This window comes from Tamandua tetradactyla, chromosome 5 (assembly GCF_023851605.1).
Source record: "Tamandua tetradactyla isolate mTamTet1 chromosome 5, mTamTet1.pri, whole genome shotgun sequence".
NCBI lineage: Eukaryota > Metazoa > Chordata > Mammalia > Pilosa > Myrmecophagidae > Tamandua > Tamandua tetradactyla.
This window is the reverse complement of record NC_135331.1, coordinates 106,092,872-106,106,965: the sequence shown is the minus strand read 5'-3', so window position 1 is coordinate 106,106,965 and position 14,094 is coordinate 106,092,872. Positions and strand designations below refer to the sequence as shown.

General features: G+C 34.4%; 1 long non-coding RNA gene across 1 annotated transcript; it reads left to right on the top strand.

Annotated features, from left to right (window-relative positions):
* The first annotated feature begins 551 nt into the window (after positions 1–551).
* On the top strand, positions 552–13,632 carry LOC143682669 (uncharacterized). Its single transcript, XR_013175220.1, has 3 exons — positions 552–654; positions 5,743–5,799; positions 13,422–13,632. It is a non-coding gene; the product is annotated as an uncharacterized LOC143682669 (long non-coding RNA).
* Positions 13,633–14,094: the final 462 nt, after the last annotated feature.

Here is a 14,094-nt window from a genome sequence, read left to right as displayed (position 1 = left end):
TTTCAGAAAAAATTGGATGCATAATATGTCTCTTATGAGCCTCCAAAGGGACCAATATCAGCAATGAATACCATAGGCAAATCTGTGAAGCAGACAAAACTTGGTCATTTCCTCATTTTTCTCTTTCTTTGCAATCCTAAACATGATCCTACCACCTCTCTTCCTTTCCTACACACACTCAAACACTATGATTCTCTACTAGACATATACCGAGAAGAGCTGAAAGCAGGGACATGAACAGATATTTATACACCAAGATTCATCCCAGCATTAATGACAATTGCCAAAAGATGGAAACAACCCAAGTGTCCATCAACGGATGGACGAATAAACAAAATGTGGTAAATGCAGAGGATGGATTATTATTCAGCTGTAAGAAGGAATGAAGTCCTATGCATGTGACTACATGGATGAATCTCAAGAACATTATGTTGAGTGAAATAAGCCAGACACAAAAGAACAAATACTGTATGATATCACTGATAGGAAATAATTAGAATAAGCAAACTCATAGAGTTGGAATTTAGAATATAGGTTACCAAGGGAGAGAATGGTGTTAGAGAATGGGGTGTGGATGCTTAATATGTGCAGAATTTTTAACTAGGTTGAATTTAAATGTTTAGAAATGGATAAAGGTTATGGTAGCACATTGTGGTAAGTGTAAGAGTACTGAATTACGCATGTGACTGTGATTGAAAGGGGAAGTCTAGAGTTGTGTATGTCAGTAGAAGGAAAGCTAGAAGATAAAGCATGGGACTATATAACACAGCAAACTCTGTGGTGGACAATGACTTTGATTATAGTACAAATATAAAAATGTTCTTTCATGAATTAGAACAAATGTACATCATTATTATAAGAAGTCAATAATAGAATAGTATATGGGAAAATGCATCTATTGCAAACTATAGACTACATTTAACAATAATATTTGTTGCTACTTTTCTCTACAGTAGCAAATGTAGCATACCAATGCTAGGGGTCAATAATGGGGAGAATAAGGGATATGGGAAGTTTTGGAGTGTTTTATGGAGTAGAGTGTTCTAAAATTGATTGTGTTCTAAAACTGATTGTGGTGATGAATGGACAAGTATGTGATGACGTTTTGAACCACTGATTGTATACTCTGGGTGGAGTGTATGGTTTGTAAGTATATCTCAATACTGCCCCTTCAGTATTAGAAAGGCACAACAAGGCAAGTATATAAATTTATATATACTTGTTGTCTTGTATTGGGATTATTAACCACAAATTATAGCAGAATTTTTGTCCTATTTTATATTTACACATTTACTAGAGTTGTTAATTAACAGGTAAAATATAATTTATACACTTGTCTTGTTGTGCTTTTAAAGCATTGTACTTAAAAAAGCACTTTGGTTCAGCCTAATTCAGCTCTCCAATGTTCTCTTATTTTTTAAAGGAATTAAACAGCAACAGTAAAGCAGAGAGTCAAAAATCATAACAGATTGTCAAATAGAGCCACAATGGTAGTACCCATCCCACATTCCCACTTCTAATTTTACTTTCCATTCTTCCCTTTAAAAGGTACAGTCTGTTTCCCTTTACCTTAATCCTTGGCTGGCCCTATGACAGCAGATATATATAGAACAATGAACCCAACAATAAGAGATCACATATTCTTCTCAAGTGCACATGGAATATTCTCCAGGATAGACAGTATTGAGATGCTACATGATTCATTGGGGGCACACAGATTCTGGCACATCAGAAACTTTCAGCAAATGACTGCTTTATTACTTGTCTGGCACAAAGGTTCCAAAAGAGCAAGGAAGCCCACTGCTTGGATGAGTGTCTGCGGATGGTAGCTCCATAGGCTCCATTTTACATTGGAAGAGGAGAGACAAGTTAGTCTGCTCAAGCAAAGTATTCATAGAACTCCAGGGTGCTGGGGACCCTGTCACTGAATGACAAGTATGCATCATGTAACTGTTGTGCTGTGTTTCCACTGTGATAAGCAACTGGGGTTGCTTGTCCTCAGTCTCAGGCTTAAAGTATGGTCAAGCTGTTCCATTTGACTTCACATCTCCCCTAGGCTGAGGAATGGAACAATACCAAAACATCTGCACGCAGAAAAGTGGGGGTTAGGGGAAGGCTGGGAAATGGCTGCCAAGTGTGTCTGTGACTTCTCAAGCATAGAGAATATTCTACAGCATGCAACAAACCTCACTAAATTTTTAAAGATTTTAAATCGTACAAACTATGTTCTCTGACTACAGTGGAGTGAAATCAATAACAAAAATAAGTACAACATGTTCAAAACTATATGGAAATAAGTCTACATACTACTAAATAACCAATGGACCAAACAATAAATAATAAGAGAAATAAGAAAATATTTTTAGATGAGTGAAATAAAGACAAACATATAAAAATATATAAGGCAGCTACAGAAGTGCTTAGAGGGAAATTTTTAGCTATAAATCCTTTCAATAAGAAAGGAAGACAGATTGCAAAACAATACAACAACTTTCCACCCTAAGACAATAGAAAAAATAATTACAAACTAAACTCAGAGCAAGCAGAGGAAGGAAATAATAATTAGAGCAGAAATAATTGAAATAGAGGATAGAAAATCAATAGAGAAACCAAAGAGCCCAAGAGTTGGCTTCTTGAACATATCAACAAACTATGATCTTTAGCTAGACTTACCAACTAAAAAGGAAAGAAAACCTAAATTACTGAAATCAAGAATGAAAGAGGTAGCATTTTTACTGATTTTAGGGACAGAAAACTTAGATAAATAGAAAGGATTAAAAGTGAAAATTAAAAGTAAAAAGGATTCAGTAAAAATTTATATGGCAGCAACTTAGCCAGTTGATGAAATGGGCAAATTCCTAGAAAGATACACTTTTCCATAGGGACACCAGGAGAAATTGAAAATGTAAATAATTCTGTAACAAAAGAATGAATTAGTAATTTTAAAACAACTCAAATATCTAAATTACTCACAACAGGAACAGTTGGCTTCACTGATGAGTTTTACGAACATTTAGAAAGAACTAATATCAATTTTCACAAACCCTTCCAAAAAGAGAAGAAAAGGGAACTCCTTCCAACTCATTCTGTGAGTCCAATATTATGTTCATAGCCAAACCAGACAAATATCACATACAAAAAGAAAACTACAAATCAAAATACCTTATACATACAGATATGAAAATCTTCAACAGGTTCTAATAAAGCAAATCTAGTAACATATAAAAATAATTATATACCATGACCAAGGGAAATTAAACCCAGTAATACGTGGTTGATTTAACATCTGGAAAATAATTAATATAATGCATCACATCAATAGAATAAAGAACATAAAGCCCCAGATTTTCTATATATATACACACAGAAAAATCATTTGATAAATTGAACATCATTTGATGATAAAGATATTATAAATTTAGGAATAGAAAGGATCTTTCACAAACTAATGAAGGGGATCTGCAAAAACCCACCGATAATATACTTAAGGGTGAAAGGTCATGCTTTCCCCTGAAGATGATGAACAAGACAAGTGTATCACTACTTTTCTTCAACAATGTACTGAGGTTTTAGCCGATATAATTAGGCAAGAAAATGAAATAAAAGCCTTCTAGATTGGAAAAGAAGTAAAATTATCTTTTTGCAGATGACATGATCTTATATATAGACAATCCCAATAAATCTACTGAAAAACACTTATAACTGATTAAAATGAGTTCATCAAGTTTTTGAAGGATATAAGATCTATATACAAAATCAATTGTTCTTCCATACACTTACAAAGGAAAATCCAAAATGAAATTATAAAAGCAATTCTAGGGCATGCCACAATGGCTCAGCAGGCAGAGTTCTTGCCTGCCATGCCAGAGACCTGGATTTGATTCATAGTGCCTGCCCATGAAAAAAAAAAAAAAAAAAATTCCATTTAAAATAATACCAAGGAGTATAAAATACTTAGTAATAAATTTAACAAAGGAAGTGTGAAATTATACTCTGGAAATTACATAAAATTGTTGAAGACATTAAAGAAGTCTAAATTAAATGGAAAGATATTCCAAACTAATGGATCAGAAGACTTAATATTGTTAAAATTGAAGTACTTCTCAAATTGGTCTACAGATTCAAAACAACTCTAATCAGAATCCCAGAAGGCTCCTTTACCAAAATCAGCTAACTGATCTTATAATTCACGTGAAAGTACAAGGGTTCAAAATACACAAAAGAATCTTGAATTTGGAGGTCTTATACTTTCCAATTTCAAACTTAGTACAAAGCTATATAATCAAGATTGTGTGGTACTGGCGTAAGGATAGACACAGAGATCAATGTAATAGAATTGAGGGTTCAGAAGTAAGTGCTGACATTTCTGGTCAACTAATTTTTGATAAGCATAACTAGACATTTCAGTGAGGGGAGAATAATCTTTTCAATAAATGGGAATGGCACAACTGGATATCCACATGAAAGGACTGAAGTAAGCCTCTACTTCACACTACCTAAAAACAAACTAACTCAAAATGAAACAAAGATCTAAGTATAAGAGCTAAAACTGATAGAAGAAAACAAGAGCATATATCTTTGTGACTTTGGATTAGGCAATGTTTTGTTTTTTTAGAGATGACACCCAAACCACAAGTGACCAAGGAAAAAAAATAGATAAAATATAATTCATCAAAATTAGAAACATTTGTGCTTCAAAGAAAACTATCAAGAAAGTGGACAGAAATCACAGAATGGGAGAAAATATTCAAAATAACATATGTCTGTTAAGAAATTTGTATCTAGAAAAATATAAAGAGCACTCACAATGCAATAATGCAGACAGCCCAACTAACAAATGGGCAGAGGATTTGAGTAGGCATTTTTCCCAAGAAGATATGCAAATGGTCACTAAACACAAGAAAAAATACTCAAACATTTTTAGTTCTCAGGGAAATACAAATAAAACCTATGATGAAATATTGCTTCACATGTAGTAGAGTAGCTACAACCAAAAAGATAAATAGCAAATATTGAGAAGGATATGGAGAAAATGGAACCTTCATACAGTCACTTTGGAAAACAGTTTGGCAGTTCCTCAGAATGTTAATAGAGTTATCATATGACCCAGCCAATCCTCTCCAATGCCTATACTCAGAAAATTTAAAACATATGTTCACACAAAGACTTGTACAGGAATGCTCACAGCAGTATTACTCATAGTATCGTAAAAGTAGAAACAACACAAATATCTATCAATTGATGAACGGACGAATAAAATGTGGTATACCCATACAATGGAGTATTGTTGTACAAAAGAAAAATGAATGAATTACAGATAAACACTACAACATGGATGAATCTTGAAACCATTACAGTAAGTGAAAGAAACCAGACACAAAAGACCACATCCCATTTATATGTAATGTCCAAAATAGGCAAATCTATAGAGACAAACAAGGTGATTTGTGCTTCCCCAGGGATGCTTGAAGATTGAGTGAAAATGGGGATTGGCTGCTAATGGGCATAGGGTTTCTTTTTAAGATAATGAAATGTTCAAAAACTGATTGTGGTGATTATTTCACAACTCTGTGGATTATGTGTTTTAAATGGGTGAATTGTATGGTATATCAATTACATCTCAAAAAAGCTGTTAACAAAATCAAACTTAGAAGATGAAACGATGACTAATACTGAAAATTCAGTATTTGTCAGGCACTTACTGTTCTCACTGAATGAGATGTGAATTTATATACTTTTCAGGTAGTTCTCACCACAGATGCAATGAGGAAATTGACTGTTACGATCTCCATTTTCCAGGTGAGGGAACTGAACCACAGTAAGATTAAGGGACTTGCTCAGGTTTCACAGCCTGTAAGTGATGGCACTTGGATGTAAACTCAGATCCTGAGCCCCCTTTTAAAACAGCACATGACATCCTCACTGGTAGGAAGAAGCAACCAGGATGGGCCCCAAATACTCTGTGTCTTTGGGCTCCTTTTTCTCCCATCGCAGCCCTCACGCCACTGGATAGAATTATAATATTTTGACATATTTCAAGAAAGCTTTGAAGTGGTGATATAACACTTTCTTAAGATTGGTTTACTGATGTGATATACGGTGGTTTCAACAGTTTAAATTTTAATCACAAAGTTGTTTTATGCACAGAAGTCTGTAATTTTAGGTTTATCTATGTCTAAGAAATCTCTGCTTTCCTGATAACCATAATTCCTGAAATTTGTGATAGATTTCACAGCATCTGACGGTAATTCCATGATGTAAGATTATAATTCTGAGTGGGGAATAAGATTCAGAGAGAAAGAAAACTAAAACTAAAAGTTACACAAATTTGTATATATACCAATATTGTTAATGAGCACTAAGGCAATAAAATAAAATTTCAAGTGGAGATATATACTAAAATGTAAATGCCCCCTTTACAACTTTCAGGAATCTTCACTAGCCATTTTAACAAAATAAAACATTTTTAACAATTCGTCAGAGGAACGTATCCCTATATATTTGGCTTACTCTTAGAAAAGAAGTAATATTCAGAAAATCACAGATATTTCTTATGATATAATAGTGGCAACTACATCTGTAATCAAAATTGAGGATGACAGTCATGTATAGAGGAGTGAATGTATCAAATAATGTTATTCTGTTTTTCTTATACGTCCCAGTAATTCCCTATAATTCTAGTAAGGTAGTTTTCATGAAGCTCAAGAAAATGTCATTGAGGGTTTGTTACTTCTATCTCATAAATAGGAAGTAATATAATAGATACAATGAAATAATGATAGGCAAAACAACCTTAGTCATAAGATGGTGGTAGGTTTAAAATAAAGGTTTCTTTCAATTTTCCAGTGTTTTTAATTCTAAAAGAAGCAGCTTTATCTAATATAAAATGTTCTACAGTATGCTTTTGTGTATAATGAGTGACCACAGTACTCGGTGTGCCCTCCTATGGTTTGGATTTCATTCTTCCCGATCTTATGTTAATCTATTTACTTATATCCCCTACTAATAATAGAAGAGGGCATTTATCTAAGAGTTGCTGTATGGCCAGCCCTTGTAGAGTGTTTCTAACATGCTATTCCTAATCCTTAAAACAACCCTGTAAGAAACTCATTAGTATTTGCATTTTACAGATGAGACAAGAACTAGGTTTCAGTATGGTTGCATCATAGGTAAAAGATCTAATAAGTTACAGAGATGTAATTTAAGCTTAAATATTTGTAATTCAGTGTCTATTTCCTTCCTGAAGAAAGGGACTTTGTCTCACTCACCTTAGATTCTATCTCCATAGCATCTGGAAAAATGTCAATAGACTTATTTAAATGAAGTTAATTTGTTGAGATATTATAGAATCATATAATTAGGACTGGACTAGACTTTTATATTCTAAGCATGACCCATCACTGATTAACTTATATAATCTTTAATAGACCCTTTTGCCTTTCCAGTTTTTCATGGTGATTTGATTGTATCCCCAACAGTATTAAGAGAATGTCAACGTTTTTAGTACAAAGTTTGGAACCCTAACAAGACCAGTAACTCTTTTCTCAGTGATGCAAACTTCCAATAACTCCCCCTAGAGACAACAAGATTTAGAAGCATGCCAGTGTATTTAAAGCATTCTCCTTTTGCTCATATTTTTTTTTTTTTGACTCTGTAACAGCATGGTCTCCGCTGTATTTTCTTAGGCTACATAATACTGAATTGGATGGCAATTTTATGGCATGCCACAAACATATTTTCTTTGTTCTGGATATCCTACAAGCAGCAGGTGGCTTGCACCACACTTTCTCAATACATAATGTTGAGCTGCTTTTTGGTTTTTGGTATCAGTTCTTCCTGCCCATGGTTTATCAGTCTGGGCAGGATGCAGTGTACTTTGACAATTTTTAAGGAATTAGTTGAAAAACCTTAGTAACTCACAGAAAAAAAGAGACTAAAATATTGCTCTTCTAAGTGCTCCAAAAGTTGAAGCCATGCTTCTATTAGAGACTTCTGGAGAATATGCCCAAGTGGAACATCTTTTGCTGGCATTTTTCATCTATGTTCTGACTCAGGTGCTCTTATTATATGCTGATTTTAAAACCATTTCAGCAGGTACAGTTAGAGAGGAGTGGATTATTTATTTAAATATCATTCTCTCCCATAAGAATTTCTTCTTTTCAATAGCTTGACTTCACCTGTGGCTGTAAATATGAAAGTCAGAAATAAATTTATTAAAAGCTAAAACTGTTAACATTTGATAGTCAACCAAATCAGGGAGATTCTTTTCCTATACTAAATAGAAATTCCATATGCTGAATGCTGGGTTTATGCTGGCGACTCTAGCCCAGATGTGTTGAAGTTAAATGGCTTTAGGTTTTAAGACTTGAAACAATCTCCAGATGATACTGAAAGGCATGAAGGTATTATACAACTTTCCTGAACTGGCACGTTCACTTTGCAAAGTAGAACCCTCCTTTGTCCCACTTTCTTTCCTTTCATTGTGATTCAAGATAATGTTTAGGCACTGACAATTTCGGCAGGACACTGTTGCCAGAATCTATCAAGAAATTGAGTTTACTTGGCAGTTGATTGCTTAGGAAGTAACATTTTTTGTTGGCCACTCATTCAATTTCTATTCTACTTTACATCTGTATTTCCAGAACTACACACATCAAGTCACTGTGATAATATATTTGCGTTGTCATTGCTTAATTGCTACAGTATCATTCCAGAAGATTTTTTTACCTGACACATTAGGGAGCAATTGTTGCCAAGAAAAAACAAATTCAAATCAAACCCTATTAACAATGAAGCATTTAGGCTTCTGGGCCCCCACCTTCAAATGCCTTGAGGTTCTAGTAAGAAGCTTGAATAAGTGAAACAGGCTCATAAAAGATAATACAGAGTCTGTGTCCTACATGCTTGAGTTCTAAGTAAACCAAGTAAAAAATTCAAACAACTGAGTCATCAAAGCAAAACTCAGTTGTGAGTAAACTACAGATAGGTTGGAGGGTAAGTCTGTAGCCCCTGCGGGTGGTTAGAATGAAGCATCCATTCTGTGGCTCCTACATTTCTCTCTGTCAGGAAGTGCTGATTTGAGAATGAACAGCTCTGGACATGTTCAGCCATGATTTAGTTCACAGCTCTGGATAAACTGTGGTTGGAAAAGGCTCTTTACCCAGAGCCTTCAAAAAAGTAATAGGCAAGTGAAGTCACTAATCAAGATTAACTTGCCAAATCCCCAAAGTTGCTTCAATACAAATCAGAACATTGATGTCTCCATAATTAAGAGAATATAGTTTTCAAGGTTAGCATTGAAGAGATACTAGAAATTCCAGGTTCCAGCATTAAGGAAAAGATTTATGTATACTGAACATTTATAAAATCATGGCTCTTGAGAGCTGTTAAGGATATTTCATGAATAATCTGTCCTGCCCTCATTTTAAAACTGAAGACTCTGAAGTCAAGCAAGTTCAGGTGGATTTCTCAAAGTCACACAGTCTGTAAGTCAAACAGTTGGTAATAAATAATACTGGTTGGGGCATATTTCCCAACCTCCATGCTTTATTTCCCTTAGGTCTATGCCACATATATTAAGTAGAATAGATGCATATTCTACTCCCCATTACTTCTTCTCAAGATGCCCTACCTTCCCCCTTGCATTAACCTATACAATGAGATTTACACAATTAAGTATGAATGCCAAATTCTACAAAATCAGAGAAATATTTGTGAATTATAAAACAGCAACCTCTACCAGTAGTAAAATGTTTTATCTGCTGTACCGCTGTCAGCATGGGCCATTGGTGGGGATCCTTTCAAACGTAGGATCTGCCTTGGCAGAGCAGAGGGTGATTCCTGTGTATTCTGTAAGATCAGGAGAGAGACCCTGCCCAAGATGCTGCATGCAGTGCCAAACCCCTGTCAGCATTCAGCTACATGCAATATACGACTGAGGGCTTTAAGACATGGAATACAAGTGAAACATATTTAAATGTGACAGGACAGGTATATTGATATATTTTCAACAAACCAATGTGGTAACATATATTGTTCTCATCTTCTGAGATACTTTTGAAATGGTCCCATCTTGCACCCTACCTAGTCTTCAAAAGGCCTCTCTCTCTTTGATTACACATTGAGATGTTTCCCTACATGTGTTATTTCCACACACATGTTGACTTATTTATTCAAACATATCAAGCTTCTTCATGTTCTGAATGCATCACGGTTTAGACAACACCAAGCACAATACTTGGAATAGCTAAAGTCTCAATAAATACTGTATATAAATAAAAGTCCATGTTAGGGTCAAAAAGGAAAATAAATTGCCATGCAAAATAAAACTAGCAAAGGTAGAGGAGTTTAATTGCTATAATAAATTATGTAATTGCTACAGCATCATGCTGGGAGCTGGAGGAGGGAGTGACTACCTTTTTTGGAGGGATCAGCTAAAAGCTCACACTTGAAGTGATATATGAAATTGGCAAATTTCTAGCTCAATGAGAACAGAACTACAAAAAATTCTAATGCTTTGTCTATTACAAGTCCATTCAAAAACATACACTTGGACAAGCTTTTACTGTCAAATTTTCCTTTCCTTTAACTAAGTTAAATGATATACAGATACAACAGGAACAACCTGGAAGATGACACATTCGGACATTAAAAGGAGCAAAAGCTTACTTTTTGCCATGAGATGTCATGTATCCAGTATCATGAACCATCATATACAATTTGAAATACTGGTTAACCAGCTGGCACAAAAAATGTGCACGGACTTTAATCATAAATCAATGGAAGGATTTTTTTAAAGTATATATCATTATGTTAGGGCAGACAGCTTTTTAAAATTTTAGCTTTAAGCATGGTGGGAAGACATTTAGAATCTGTTCAACAGTGTGGTCATTAGACTATCTTAACTGCCCAGATGCTACTACCTTTAGATTAACTTAAATTGCACAAAAATTGTGGAAAACCCTTGTTGTCTGTTGCGTAATTACATTTGTGGAAGGGAAGGGATTGCTTTAAGTATTGCTGAGCCTTTTAGGAGTTCAGGAATAATCTCTTCTGTGGGGGCTTTATTTTTTCCTTTGTCTTTTGGAGCCTAGACCTTTGTCCAAAGGGAACTGGTGCTGTTTTGGGAAGAAATATTACATTTTTCCTTTCCTAATCTTTGTCATATTTTTATTTCAATTTTTCTCAATATATTCAATGAATATTTATTGAAAGCCTGGTAGGTGCCAATAGGTGCTGGGAAGCTTAAAGGAAAAACCAGAATATTTCACCAGGAGATGCTTTCTTGTTTAGCTATTCTGGATGAAATTCCCTCTTTGGATATAGCCACTAGAAGATGTTGTATAAGCAGCTAAAAGGGGTTGTCGCTTGGGACTAAAGATGAAAGTGAAGGGATGGGGCAAGAAACATCATAGGCTCTTCTTGTATTATTTTATTCATTACCGTATGTATGTATTAGTCTGACAAAAATTAACAACAAGTAACTGAATATTTGAAAAAGAGGATCAGATATGCTTATATCCTCAGAATGAGGATCTAAAAGACTTTAGGAAGTGGGATAAGGTAAAATCGGATTAAAAAGAGCTAATGACATGACATTAAAATTTGTCAATTTAATAAAAAAATCATAAAAACTCACCTAATGCTACAAGCTATTAAAGGACTGAGTTTTGAATTGGTGAAGCTGGTTTGACCAGTAAAATTCTCTCTGCTACCCATTCTTAGAATATGTGAAATCATGGAATCTCTCCATTGAACTGAACAAGTATTTATTGAATCCCTACCATGTTTCTAGCACTGCACTAAATACTGGAATTACACAATTGAACTAGATAGAGGCAATTCTTATCCTCATGGAGTTTATGGTTTAGTAGCAAAAATAAGACCAAGAGTGATTAACTTCATCCTACCAGGAGTCAAATACCAAGTTTATGACATAGCAAAAAGCAGAAAATAGCTGTTATATTGCTTAAGTGACCTAGAAGCACCAGTATTTTTCTAAGATAAAGTGTCAGCTCAGGTCTCCTTAACTTAAACTGTTGTAGTTAAAATTTGCTGCAGTTTTGTAACAGAAATCTTAATTTTCTAGGCAATCAAATATGCGTCTTCTGATTTAAAATGCAAAATAGAAATGCAACTTTGTCTGGAAACAGATGGCAAAACACATACATTGCAGGCTAGAAAGCTGGTGACACTTGTTAGTCCAGAACAGAATGTTTGATCAATATCTCCTGGATTGTAGTGACAGACATGTGTCTCCCAGCTTTGTTGGAACTAGTATAGATAGCTGCTTCTAACTATTTTCAACAGTATAAGAGAAAGGCAAACTCTGAATAAAGATAACCAGTCTATCACCAGACATGGAAAAAAAATAAATAGTTCTATGAAGGGAGGTGTTCTCCACCTGTCATCTCTAATCTGAGTTGATTGAGGTTACATTAATTTTGGGTCTCATGGGTAGTAGAAGCCAACTGTTCCCCCAAAGCAACAACCTAAGCAAATATGAGATTATGGCTCTAAGCAATCTTCACGTACGTTCCATAAAACTTCTCACAAGACATAGGAGTTATCCCAGGGACAATGACCAAACTAGGTGTGTTGCCTTCTCACACATTGCCCACTATAATTGATAGAGGGGCAGAGGAAAGCAGAGAGGCCAAGAACTGAAAGAAAGAGGCTTCAAGCTTACAAATCATGTGTTCAAAAGAGAAATAATTTCTCAAGAAAAGATTTGGAAAGCAGCCTATTTCCAAACCCCTCGTGACTAAAGTTTTAAAGTGATGTCAAAACAGTTTGGTTCATCAGGCTGTAAGATGCAAAACAGTTATAGCATTATCCTTGTGCACATTAAACTAAAAGAATTAAACAATTAATCATAAAGTGTCCCTCAAACAACATTTTTTTCTAAAAGAAAGAATATCATCAGCTATATTTATGTGAAAATTTGGAGGTAATAAGAGGTGAAATGACTTGAGAATGATGGTAGCATAATCCTAGCTCATTTTCATTTAATGGTTTAGCAATTCCATGATTTGGATTGCTTTCCAATTAAGTAGATTCAATATGGAGCCCTTTACAAAAATTTCTCTAAAGATTAAATATTGATGCGTTTGTTTAGTGGGTAATGATTACACATTTATTTCTACATTTATGTTAACTTCATTACATCTCATTTGCAACAAAATATTTTCCATAAAATTTTTGTTTTTCCTTAACTTCTAAACAATAAAGGAATCTAATAAGGAAATAATCATAAAACATGTTATAGTCAGTAACAATAAAATCATTATGGTCTGTAGTTTCTTTATTTTCATTTTTAGTTCCATCCTTACATGGTGACTTCCTTTCCTCACTAACAAATGGTATTAACAACATCATTCATTTTTTTTATTTCTTCATTCCTACTGCTCTTTATTAAATAGCTTGCAACATGGGTGGAATTGATTGAAGACAACATCTACTTATTACCATAGAAGAACAAGTTTGAAGTAAGCTAATAAAAGTAAAGTCTAGTGAGGCTTGACTCTGAAGAGATCACTGTTTTTCAAACTTTTTCATTATTGGTCCTCCCTGGCGGAAGATTTTTAAGATATTTTTTTCTTAATACCTCCAATTAAATTTTAATGCTGCAGATACACTATTTATTGTTAATGTACTGTGAACTTTTACAGGGCATAGTTTTAACAACTAAGATTTTTCTACAGAACCCTCAAGAGCCAATTTTTCCCCCTTGGGGGAGATATCGCCCTCCTAGAGAATACATGGAATAGAGAAAAAGAGCTCAAATATTTCCACCACCACATTATACAGGAAACTGAATAATCCACTATATATCTACTAGTGTAGACTAAAATATTTAGCTAGAAGGCAAAATTTCTTTGAAGTGTTATAAGTCTTTACAGTTTCCATTCTAATGCACAATATATTAATATGTACTTTGGTTTAAAATGTATTTTCCACAAATCTTCCAGACTTGGGGACTTACTCTGAGGATGTGTCATGTGTATTCTGTGGCTTTGTGTACTCCCTACCATATTGTCACATCTTCCTTTATCATTGGTATTCCAATTCAGCAATGGTATTGAAAAGCTCATG